The sequence below is a fragment of the Apium graveolens genome, chromosome 5, assembly GCF_009905375.1.
Source record: "Apium graveolens cultivar Ventura chromosome 5, ASM990537v1, whole genome shotgun sequence".
NCBI lineage: Eukaryota > Viridiplantae > Streptophyta > Magnoliopsida > Apiales > Apiaceae > Apium > Apium graveolens.
The window spans coordinates 17894171-17907997 of NC_133651.1; the positions used below are offsets into that span (position 1 = coordinate 17894171).

The 13827-nt window shown below is 34.6% G+C and overlaps 1 non-coding gene across 1 annotated transcript; it reads right to left on the bottom strand.

Annotated features, from left to right (window-relative positions):
- Positions 1–11567: 11567 nt before the first annotated feature.
- LOC141663314 (small nucleolar RNA R71) lies at positions 11568–11674 on the bottom strand. Its single transcript, XR_012551393.1, has one exon. It is a non-coding gene; the product is annotated as a small nucleolar RNA R71 (small nucleolar RNA).
- Positions 11675–13827: the final 2153 nt, after the last annotated feature.

Here is a 13827-nt window from a genome sequence, read left to right on the forward strand (position 1 = left end):
CTACACCACACCATTGTTGTTTGTAACTGCGGATCCTATTGTACGGGAGAGGTGGTAAAACACAAGGTGATTTCCTAGTGATAAGGGAAGAAGCTGTTTTCTAAATGAGGAGTACCATTGGTTTTTATCTGCGGATCCTATTATACGGGAGAGGTGGTAAACAAAGGTGATCTTCTTTAATCAGTTGATTCTCATAGGGGGAGAAACAAGAGAGATATGAGCTTCTCAACAGGAAATGTGGTTGTACAGAAGAAAATGGAACTACTTGAAGATATGTTCAGTCTAGAGGAACATGTTATTTGGAAGCTGGAAAATATGATATTTATTCCAGAAACTTTTCTACTATTTACTTTGCATTTATGTTTATATCTTTTTCTTATTTGTTAGTTGAGTTATCCTCTAGGTATTTGTGTGTTATTGTCTAACAAACAAATAGGGGGAGATTGTAAGTCATATGTCATAGGCCTATTTGTATATTCGAGGATTCAACTCAACTCAAATAAGAATGTAATAAGTAAATAGTGGATCGACCGTCAGAGAGATCTCGCAAAGTAACATCTGTCAGAGGATTCAGAAACAAGGTTCATCTACAGACTTGAGGAGTTAATTCACTGAAAGAAGTTCAAGAAATTGATCAAGCCTCAGTGATGCAAATCAAGATCGTGGATTTAATCAAGTGACAGAGATCTCGTCAGAGTATCATTAATTACAAGGATTTAATCTGAAGAAAATCAAAGTGTCAAAGTCAAGACATGAAGAAACGCCATGGAAGTTAGTCACTCATGAACCAGACAGTACATCGAGTGTCAACATTCAAGTGGTGAAATGGATTCAGTGATTTTCAGAAGATTGTCAGAAGAGTGGTTGTTGTTCAAGAGTAGTATTAATTCTCTATTAATTAATTAAGTCATTTAATTTAATTAAGAAAATAAATTAAATCTGCAAAGATTAATTTATTGATTAATTGAATTAATTGGTTAATTAATTCTGAATTAATATTATGCATTTTTCAGAAATGATTTTGGATTTATATTCAAAAAGAAAATCAGCAAAACAGATTTGAACTGGTATGACAATTGGATTGTCATACCGAAAGTCCTACCAAGTCTTTCTGGATAGTTCTACCAAGTCATTCTATTGTCCTACCGATAGTCTTTCCAAGTCAAGTAATTGTCCTACCGAAAGTTCTACCAGTTCAAAGGATTGTCTTGCTAGTTCATTTTGGATTGTCTTGCTAGTTCATTTTGGATTGTCTTGCCGAATGTCATGCTGATTCAATTCGAGTGATCTGTTTACTTAAACAAACAGAAGCAGATCATTTTGTATATACAATTGAATACACAGCCAACCACTGAAGAACACATCAAACAGAAGTCAAGAACAAAAAGAAAAAGAAGCAGCCGCCTCTGAAATATTTCATTTTCTTCTCTGCTTACTTCAAGATTAAATTTTTAGTTTGTAAAGTTAAATCCAAACCACTAGAAATCTTTATCTTGTTCTTGTGTAACAATCTAGCGGATCAAAATCCCTAGAACTTAATCTCAAATCGCGTTTAGCATTTGATTCTAATTATTACAAAAATAGAAAAAGTTCATGTCAAATTTATTCTAAATTTGTGATAATTAATTTGAGATTAATTCCTTGTAATCGATACAGTTGTTGTAACACCTTTAAAGTTTAATAATATTATTATTTAACTTGAATTTTGTTTCAATTTTTATTCCGCATTAAATTCGATTATTAGGTGCTGTTTGTATTCATCCCCCCCCTTCTACAAACACATTGGGACCTAACAACTGTATTCCTCTGGCACGAGCGCCTGTAATTGTCCTCTTACACTTAAAGTGTCGGCCACCTCTTTGGCCTTTCTTGATAGTAATATTTCCTTACAATCAATGTCATCTTAACCACTTTCACTAATTTTCTACCTCATTTCCCATCACTGCTTGTGTGAAGATGTTTTCCTTAAAATCTGATGAGTAAAAATAAAAAAATAAAAAAAAATTATCACCATTTTTCCATAAGTTATTGCCTCAGTCTTTAGAGGTTAATCACTGTCACGACTAACTCTCAATCATACTTAGAACATCTTTTATCTTAGGCCCTAATTGCCCTGAACAATTTCGACCTTTACTGGTTCGATCCATACTTTCTCGTGGTTTAACACGTGCCCACCTGGCATTATTATAATTACGCCATATTTCCTTCATCAAAATTTCTATTCTTGAGAACTTTGAATATTACCTTTCTCCTTGTAAAACCTCTAAGGTTATCCTTAAATCCTTCATCAGGTACACCCTAGGCACAGGTCATATCAAGATACCATTTATTAATACCAGAATCATTGTCTATATACTTCTGAAAAATTTCTCCACTGATCCTTAAAGGTTGTTGTTACCTTAATCCTTTCTAATTCATACTGTCAAAACTCATACTAACCCTATTAAGGGTGAAATGTCAACCTTTAAGCATTCCCCTAGGATTCATTTTAAGTTACCGATGTTCTATCCTTAATTCCACCTTAAAAAGGGTACATGCATCCTTCCATGGATAAATCAAGTAATATATCCCTGATAGGGGTGTCTTATTCAATCATTCCCACCTTGATAGTATATGCCTAATTTTCACAATAACATCTGGATTCAAAATGAGGTCAATCAATATGGCCTCCAAAAGATAACAACGGTTATCCGCTTTTCTTGCCTAATTTGGTAACGATAACTAGGATGTTCTGGAAGATATTGGTCGTGTTCAACGTGAACTTCTTCTTAATAATTCCTTATTTACTTTTGTTGTTTATCTCCACAGTCATCTCAATGTTGGGATATCTTTCATACCTGGCGTCTCCCTTTCTGGGTATCAAGCCACCGATCTTACACTTCACATTCTTGAAGGTCACTTCCTTCATCCAATTTTCCTAATTTCTTACTTCCTTGTCTCCTCAGTCTATCCGCGTCTCATTATTTATCCTTCGAACTATCTCAAGGTTTCCTCGAATCCTCCCAACTTACAGGGGATAAAATATATGTATCTCTTATGCCTTCAACCATCAATTTTAACTCATGGTGAATTACCCTCATCCTGACGATTACATAATTTTCTATTTCTATTGCTACGAGTCTTTAGGGTTTCCCCATACCCAACTCCTTTATCATTCCTCAAACTCTATTGCCTTTATATTCCTTTCCACTTCAGTTTCTTTTTATTTTCCTTTCTCTTATCATTATTTCATGAACCAACACAACATAAGCATTGATTTCAAACATCCCGTCATTCTGGATTCGTGTCCTCAGAACGAATCTTGACAACTTTTACAACTTAGATTCATAATTCATCATACTCGTCTACCTTTGTTCTGGCTCTAAAGCTTTTACACTATCTCCATAACCTTGGGAAGTACTTTCCTAAAAACAATTGACTGAACTTAAATCAGTTTATTATAATCTCTTGCTTCGTGCCTTCCTTGGCCTTTCACCAGCGGGTGGTCTCTCTCTTAGGAGGGTAAGTGACAAAAACAATCTTTTGTGATTCGTCAATCATTCAGAATCTCAAATGATTCCTCTATTTCCTTTAGCCAGGCTCTTGCCTCGGCTGGGTCAGCTTGTTCCTTGGAACTCTGAGAGCTTAGCGACTTAAAGGTCCTGAAAGAATTTCCCACTACATTGTTTCCTCAAGGTGGTGGTTGGGAATAAAGTATAAGTTCTGTTTAGACAGGTCCATGAATTTTCGTATAGGAGTACCGTCTCGGGTCTCCTTATCTCGCTCGACTTCTGTTTTCTCAGTCTAAATATTTCTTCCTACTCCCCATAATTGGGGTCATCTTTTAATTTAAACTCCTCATTTTCCACTTTATTATATTCTTGGTTCCTTATATCTTAATTGCGACTTCCCTGATTATCACATTCAAGGTTTGCCCCTAATCTTATTCCTTGTGGGGGCATATTACTTGGAAAAATTTTGAGAATCTCTGGATATTTGTCTTACTTACTTTGCTTAAGTCTTTCCCTCGTTCAGTCCTTGCACGATTGCAAATTATGAATTCTCAAGTTCGATAAACTTCATGACACTCTCTTAAGTGTTAATAGAGCAATTAACAATGTGATCTTATCACAAACAAACTGATCTGAACTGAAATTAACGAATATATACATAACCATTTGTTCGAGGGTACAACAACTGAACACATTAAAGAGAATTACATCATTTGATCTGATCGCTTCTATCCCAAAAGTACTATCATAGATAATCATCTAGTCATTAAAACTAATCATCCATAACTTAGGCTAATCCTCCAAAAGCGGTGTTGCATGAAATTCTTGTCAGATTGCTTAGACTCTGCACACTATTATGGATCAAGAAATGCGGGCACGCACAACATCCCTAACCTGCTCCATTAAAGCGGTGATGAGGTCTAAGATAGTTGCAAGTAGAGCTGGATCAATCTGACCCTCAAGCTGGCCTCTAGTTGTAACACGGGTGGTAGCCTCAATCCTGTCCATGCTATGAGCTAATCCTGCCGGAAGTACCCCGCCCTTAATTCTTGGTGCATTAAGTCGATCCAACAGATCATTCCTAACATTACGGGCCTCAAACAGGCCACCCAACGTCATATGATAATTGGCGATAAGAGAAGCCTGAGTGGTAGCATCTAGCAGTCCATGGGGTGCAGGTGGCGCAGACCCAAGAGATCCAAATGGATAACCAAGCACGGTATCAGGTGACAATGGTGCAGGAGATAAAGGTGGCATTTCCTCAGTAGGTGATGGGCTCTGTACCGGGGATGGAACAGGAATTGGTGGAACCTCATAGACATCTACAGGAACCTCTGGAAGAGGGTCTGATACTGGTATAATTGGTGTCATGGAAGGCCCCACTCCTTCTGCCCTCATTAACCTTTGTGCCCTTGGTAACTCTTCATCCTCTAGTGCCACCCTCGCGGCCATCCTTGCTCTGGTAGTCGCCCTGACTACGGTCATCAATTCCTCAGCGGTCCTCTCTTCATTCTCATCAGGATCCTCCATGAGATCCTCCTCAGCCACAATCCTTTCCGGAATAACATCCTCAACCGCAACATTCTCAATATGAATCTCATCTGGTCCCTCATTAGGGTACTCTATCGGATTCACAATTTGATCTCCAACTTGTAATAAAACATCCTCATGTTGATGCTCCTGAACCTCAGGGTTCGGTGCCCCGCTGCCCTATACGAGAACGAACTATGTTACTATCACGATATTTATAAGAGTTCCCGTAAGGGTTTTAACTGTCAGTACTACATTAGGTAGCCCGACTATGAACTTGGAAAGAGTTCTTATTATCTTAGTGAACTTATTATCTTAACGTCACATCATCTCTGAGGTTTATAACGCTTAGCTCTGATACCATTTCTGTAACACCCCCAAATCCGGGGTCGGGGATCCGGGTTGTCACGAGTTCCATTTCCCTTAATAACACCCAATCTTAATAAATAATCAACTACTCTGTACTGTGACCCCACAATAAACACACACACCACAAGTTATAGTCTCAGAGATGAACACTCAAAAATAACACAAGTCCTTATATTACACAATTATAAACCGTTACACCTTAAAAGGGTTCTGAATAAATTTACATATTCCTTGCCATTATTACAATTCATATTATACATAATTCTGGTTCATCAATAGTTGAAAACCTAGCCTATTGGTAGCTCCTACCTCAGCTACGGCGGCATCAACGCTTCCAAAAGACTGCGGAACGTTTTCTAACCGCTTGCGAATCGGGAGCTTGGTCCTGTTCATCTTTTCTATCTGTTGTTCTGTGATGAAAGAAGAAAGCAAGGGTGAGCAGCAAGCCCACAAAAATAATATGTATAATGATTAACAATATATGAGCCTTCTCATAGTACTCATGAAAGTCTTGGTCAAAAGAAATGAACCAAGTTTGATGCGATTAAGTCGCAAAATATTCAGTATATATACATATATACTTTTCAAAATCTTGGAAGTCCTCTTCCATGCATAATATACACAGAGTTCCAGTTTATAACTGTATAAAACTATTGTTGCAAGGTGATCTCATATATCTAACCTTGTCTCAATGTTTTTCTGAAAATCTTTGACATGCATAAGATAATCATTTACTAGATATAAGTTTAAAAGATGAAGTTACAAGATACTCCAATATACTTATATCTTTTCCAAATACTACTTGAACTACCACCGTTCAAGTTATAATGAGCTTTCAACAGTTCATCACATAGATGAGACTACAAGACAAGATTTGAATAGATTAATCTTTGAAGTATTATTGAAGGAAATGAAGTTGTGATATACTTCATTAAGTTCCGATATATATATCCACATATATATCTTCTTTATACAGTTCCTGAAAACCTATGTCATGTAAAGTATGAACAGAGTTTGTAACATCCAATGAATTTTTGGAAGGGAAAAGAATTGTGGCATAAACCCGATATCTTGCTGATCAGGCAAAGATACCAATAAATAACCTATTCTACTAGTAGATGGACGAATTCCCCACTGGTCATCACCCTGGTCGCAATAGGACCTTATGCTGGACTGCCACTCAGCCACTTACGCATTTGATGGACTCCCACTGAGCCACTTACACTATCATGGACGCCCACTGAGCCCATGTTGCTTATGCTGACTCGATAGATGGACTTACTTCCCGAACGTTGGGTAAGTAATCAATTCATTTACCAAAACCGCAACCTTGTTGCGAATATAAAATACACCACAGAGCCGGATCCCTCTGGTTTTGAGCGAGTATTTAAATCCCCTTTAAAAAGGAAGATCTTAAATATATAAAAATGAGTTTTGGGATCCGCTCTAACTTTTAAAAATCATTTTAAAGACTCGAAAACACTTTAAATAGTGTTTGGAGTAATGCTGATTTAATAAAGTAAATCAGTCCTAATATATTTGAAAATATCTGAATATTATCATTTAAATAATATTCCCATAAAGAATAATCTTTATACAAATAATTGAGGTAGAAGTTGTAAAACTTATACTTGAAATGATTATTAAATAACCAAAGATATATTTATACGAAAATACTATCTTTATTTGAATAATCAAAGATAAGTTTGATTATCGACACCTTATTCTTTGATAAAATAAAGAATATATCTCAGCAAATAATCGGAGTCATAGATCCTCAAATGAATATTCAAATAATATTCATTAAATAATATAAACTGAGTCATAAGCCCTCGAATGAATATTCAAAATAATATTCATTTAATAAAATAAAAGGAGTCATAAGCCCTCGAATGAATATTCGTAATAATATTCATTAAATAAAATAAAAGTTATCGAATAAACCTTATTCGATTAATAGTTTTGAAAACTATATCAATATATATATATATATATATATTTATTTAAATATATATATAATATATTCGGGAACATCGACTCCCGGTTTTAGAAAATGTTCACTTTTGGGTCCCCTATACTAAGGGTATGCACAACTACTGCTTATCTCTAGCATAGGTGTTATGCAACTAATAAGCATTTGAACCAACAGATATATAAATCAAGAATACGGAACAGGCATGCATATATACCATATCACATGCTACAATATATCGCTAGAATTTGCTAATAACAAATATGCATTTATCACAAGATCATGCATATACACATATACATCACAACAACAGTTATACGGGTAGAAAACTTGCCTGAGCGACTGGGGGTTATAAATGGCTTGGGACGAGTCTGGTAACCTATAAACAACATATAAGTTGGAATTAAACCAAAGTCACTTGTAAATCTATACTTTAACCAATTTAGACTCTAACGCTCGCTTTGCGCTTAATGATTCTCTTAAGTCGCTCGAGTACCCTCGGCTCCACCATTTTTAATAAATTAACCATTACGAGTTTTAAGGAGATTCTTTCGCGAGTGTCTTACCAACTGCCTAACACACTTTACATAAATGTTTTATACTCCAATTAGCCCTTTTTGGTCTTTAACCTATGTTTCAAAGTAAGGCGAGGGGTAATGATTCGCTCGCGAAACGTCGTTACTTAAAACGGCCGTTTCTCCTAAACCGTACATCGGAATCAAACGAGCTACATATCAAAACGAAGCTCGTAACATGAACTATATAATCATGGTAATGGTCAAAACCTAGCAGTGAGTTCACGGGTCCTAATGTTAAGAACAAAAACAGCCTAAAGTAAATCGGGCATTACGACGGCTATGTTTACGCGATTACCCAAATTTAAAACACTCCAATTCAACCCACAATCAAGCCACAATCACAACCCAATCAAAACTCCATCCATACTACATCATAACAGCCCCAACAACTAAACATTAACAATTTATACTTGTTCTTAAACTTGCATTTAACTACACTTAAGTTCATTACTCAACAATCCAAGAATTACCACTCCAACTTCACAAAACTAACTAATCTCTACATTCACAACAAGCAAGCCTCCCATGAATTTTAAATCAACAAAACTAAACCTAATTACTCAAACAAAGTTAGGGTTTGGAGGGGTTATACCTTCCTCGGAGAGTGGAGAATCAAGAGAATGGCTTGGAATCACCCTTAAAGTCCTTATCCAAGCTTAAACTAAACAAAACTTCAAGAACAAAAATTTTAGTTTTTGAAAAACACTATTCACCATCTTCTTCCATGATTTTTAGGAAGAGATTGTGAATGATTTAGGAGCTCAAACTTATAGGATATCCATAACTATGCATAAGGAGTCTTATATAATTACCTTGTGATTTAACAATGCTTGGAACTAGGATTTTGATTTTTCTTTCTTTGGAAAAGAGGAAAAGCCGAGAGCAAGATGAAGAAAATGAAATGATCTTTGTGTTTTGGGTGAAATGATTGTTGGTTGGTTGTTTTTAGCTTGATTTTGGTTAATTACCTTTTTAACCATGAACTTTGTGTGGTTTTAAATCAACCACACCTCCTCCCCCTTATGTCATGCTTATGTCACCTTGTTATGTCATCATCCCTTACTTGCCCTCTTCTTATTGGTTTGATGACCTCATCATCCCTAACCTCCTTGATTAACTCCTAATTGTTTGCCTAATGACCGCTGATCTGTTATACGGTTCGCTTATCTTTCGTTATCGTTTCTCGTTTGAGGGATCATACCGGGATCTTATTACTTGGGTTTTCTTAACCTTTCTCAATACATTAGATTCCTTGTATGATCCTCTCTTATAATACTTTAATTTAAATCCTTTTTATCCTGTTACCTTATACTCAATTCTTTCGATATCTGGTGGATTTCCGGGAAAAATCAAAGTGTTCAGATTTGGATTCTGACGATCTTTACATACACTTATATATCACATAGAGTAGCAATAAAATCTCAGAATATCCATAAAAGAACCCCTACATAGTGTGGCATGAAAAGTTTTCTTATTCAGCATAATCTGCAAAATCACTATTCATAAGGGTTTCAAAAATTTCCAAAAATTGGGGTTATTACACACATTGTAGAAGGGGGTTGAATACAGTGTATAACACAATCAAATCGAATTCAAATAACACAAGTAATAGAAAATAGACTTTATTCAATGCAATAAACTCTGTTACAATATGGAACTGTCCTCTCTCAATGATGAATAAATACCACGAGAGCTGCTAGGGTTACAATGAATAATATTTTCGATAATGATAACACTTATAGTGTAAACCCTATGTATGTGTTTATTTACTACACAGTTACAAGATAATCGCTAATTGATACGGAATATAATTCTACTTCCTAAAATATATCAATCACTTATCTTTTCTTCCAAATATTCCATTCTTTACAGAATTCCTTCTTCATGCATATCTCTTCTTATGTTTATCTTGATCTTCTTTCCTTTCAATCAGCCGTCTTCCTTATTTGAAAGTTTCCTTTAAGTCCTGATATTATCTCCTGATAAATATCTCCTGAACCTTAAGTACGGATCACTTAAGTTCTGACTTCAGTATAAGTGCTGATTTCAGTTAAGTACTGATTTGTCCTGTTTAAGTAAGATCTGAAAACTAAACATAAATCATATTAGTCATGACATTATCAAATATATCTAACATAACGTTACTCCGGTCAGAAGTTAAACGGATATTCAAGTAGTTTGAACTCCTCTGTAAATCTCCGCGGTCATTTTCATTACTCTCTTGGGAGAGAAGATGAACATAAAATAAAATGAATGGCTCACTATCTTCTGCTGCAAAGTGTAGACTTTATCCAATAATTTTGTGGCTGATAATTGAGGAGTTCTGTGGCGACAGGTACATTCTTTTCTGTGGCGACAAGCTGTGTGGTAACAAGGAGTGCAGGAGGAGTTGCTGATTATTTTTTTAACTCCCCTGTGGCGACCACAGGGGGAGAGGGAAATGTGTGTGGCGACCACAATACAGGTGTTACACTTGCACTTAAACAAAATTGATGCAAAGCATCCTGTGGCGACTTAGTTCACTTACCAAAACTATAAGTACATACTTCTACTTTAACCAAAACAAAACCAAACCATTTGTACACGTTTGGATTTCTATTCCTTTTTTTGTTTTTTTTGTTTTTGTTTTTGTTTTATTTTTCTTTTCTTTTTTTTTCTCTTTTCTTTTTTTTTGTTTTCTTTTTTTTTTGTTTTTCTTTTTTTGTTTTTCTTTTTAAATTTAAATTGTAATTAAATTAATTTATAAAATAAACTTAAATATAACTTATATAAATAAACTAATTTAGATTTATAAAATAAACTTATTTAAAGTTTATAAGATAAATCATTTTAAGTTTATTAAGTAAATTATATTAAAGTCCACTAAATAAATTTATTTAATTTAACAATTAAACTTTGAACTCCGCGAGTCCCCTGAGCTGTTTGGCTGTATACCCCGCGCACCCCTTCACGTACTTTAACAGATAAACGTTCAATCCAAGTACGTTCCTCACCTTAACAATTCTTCTATAAATAATACCCAGATTCCTTTCACGAGCTGTTGACGCCTAGTGCAACTAGTCTGGTTCACAGACAACTAGCCCCGATTCAGGTCTTCGTATTATAGTCTTGATTACATTGTTAAGCTTTCCTCAACTTTATTGCTTCGAATACTGACTGTCAATAAACAATTGTACTTTCACTGGAATCCTTTCTAATACTTTAGACAACGTCTTCATTAACCTATGTCTATACCCTGTCTTCAATTCTTCAGATTCCTATGCTTCGAACACAGTCTATCTTCAATCAATGCCAATACACTGAAATCTTCCGGTAGCACTTGTATACTGAATCTTCAACCTTTCTAAAACCTTGAAAGTCTTTAACCTTTGTTCCTCACTGAGGCATGATCATATTAATGAACTTCTTTCAGTGACCTGTAGACAGACTGCAGGCTTTCTTCTAATCTTCTGATTCTTTGTATTTGCCTTGTCTTTATTCTTCCTGATTTCTTGTGTAGATGTAGTATTATTAACCTGTCATGTTCTAGTGTTGTTATTGTGTTGAGTTATCACGTAACTGTTCATACAGCTACGCAGTTTCACCAACAAGTTCTTAACTAAATTCTTTCCTATGGAGAAGACTGCGGCAATCAGAAACACACTTACTCAATTTGCTCAACAATATGGAGAATCTTTATGTGAGGCTTGGGATCGCTATAAGGAGACGCTTAGTAAGTGCCCTCATCATGGGATGCCTGACTGGATGATCATTAACTGCTTCTATAATGGTTTGGGTGCTACTTCTAGACTCATGCTTGATACAGCATCATGAGGAGCCTTGTGGATTAAAAGCTACGATGAAACTTATGAATTGATTGAACTGATGGCTGCTAATGAATATCAGAATCCCTCCCAGAGACTAACTCAAGGCAATGTAGTAGGAATTCTGGAGTTAGATGCCTCTATTGCTATAGCTGCTCAGCTTAAGGATTTGAAGATAAGGTGTATTCTCTTGGTCACCTGTTCGAATCCTACAGGAGGAGAATTTATGATTATGGATGCTGAGTCGTAGCATGCGGCTGTGGTTCCCTACGATAAAAAAAATATAAGCATTTTCGTTATAACATCTTAAATATTTTTTAAGCCAAAGATTAATTTTACTCATGAATTGATATTTTTTTTCTCAATCACATATTGGGAAATTTAAAAATGGAGAGAATTTTTTCTTGAAAAACATAAGTAAAGTAAAGTGATTTTCTCGTATTTTTCTCAATTTTGAAGTACAATTATAATCATTTGGTTGAAGGTATACCGGAATCACCTATAAGTTTCGTTTATTTCAAACTCGCATATGATCTTTTGTTGAAAATATTATTATTTTAATTTATTATTCGAACCTCGCATATATAAGTTTTCTCATATGGAAATGGCCAGAAAGGCATAAGAAGGGTATGGTAAATCAATTGCTTTTTTTTCAGGAATAACCCTATACCGATTATCTTTTTATGTATAGTAAATCAACTTTATTTTCACTATTCCATCTCTATTTAATTAATTAAATGTAATTTTTGATAAAATATTTTTAATGACCCAAAAAAATATTACAAATTAAATTAATATTTGAAACTAATTAAAACAATAATTCAAAAATATTTTAAAAATTAAATATATTAAATTCACGGAAGAAACAATAGTCAAACTCATATTATTGAACCCCCGTAACCAATTTCTTATTTCTAACCTAATACCATCATTTGAACCAAACAAGCTAGGCTCTGGCGAGTATACCTGCAGCTTAGTGCTCTGAACATGTTTAAGCAAATCTATATGTTGAATGGTCCCATAAAATTATGAGCTTTAAATCGGGCCACATTCTTGTTTCAACATAAATATTTATATTCCAATCTTAAATCACAAGCCATACTTTTTTAAAATGAAAAATAACAAAATATGGTGTAGTATAAATACAAAGAGACACTAACTGATCGTTAATAAATACTAATTTTGTTATGTTTAATCAACCCCACGCCACTAATTTTTTTGTGGCCCATTGCAGTTCACCTATTTGCTCAAAAGAAACAACCATATATAACGGCAGTGATGATTTACATTAATGATTATGCTTAATTTTAAATTTAATTGACCACACATTACTTGCTCTACATGAATAGAGTGCATGCCGAGAATGATACTGTTAGAGCTCAATTTATGTTTTAATATTAATTGATAATCCCAGATTATATAATTTCACCGCGGCGGCCTAATGCGTAAACGTCATAATGGATTTTTAGGAACAAAGAGACAAATCGAAATTTATATGTTTACCACAAAAAATGGTGCATGCGTACTTCCTTTGGTCCATGATTAATACTATCGAACACAATAAACTATTTGGTGATTAATGATTTGGTCGATATTTGCCTCCTTAGATAACTAGTGGCGATTCTAATAAATAATAAAAAAATGGCTGAAAGTCTAGTTAAATATTAACCTTTAAGAATTGGGTTCACAATTGATGGATATTACCATTCATATGTTAAAAAATTCTGCGAACAAATTTAATATAAAAAATTTAGCGAATGCAGAAGGGTCACGTAATAACTCCATCACTTCTTAATTTTTTAATTTTCCATTCATTTGTATGATTTATCCGTTGTGCTAAATATGGATCGGTATCTTAAAAAATAGGAAAGAATTTTTCGGTGTTCCACTTATTGCTAAATTTGACAGAATTTATCCATTGACCGCTTCTTAATTTTGCAGATTCAAAGTTTATGTTTAAGTTTACGGTCTTTCTAATGTGTTATTCACCGACTCCAATAAAAATAGGCTTTTTTTATCGGGGGAATTGATGTGAATGTAGGGGAGCCATTAACATTTATTATTCAACCACCAATAAGAAGAGT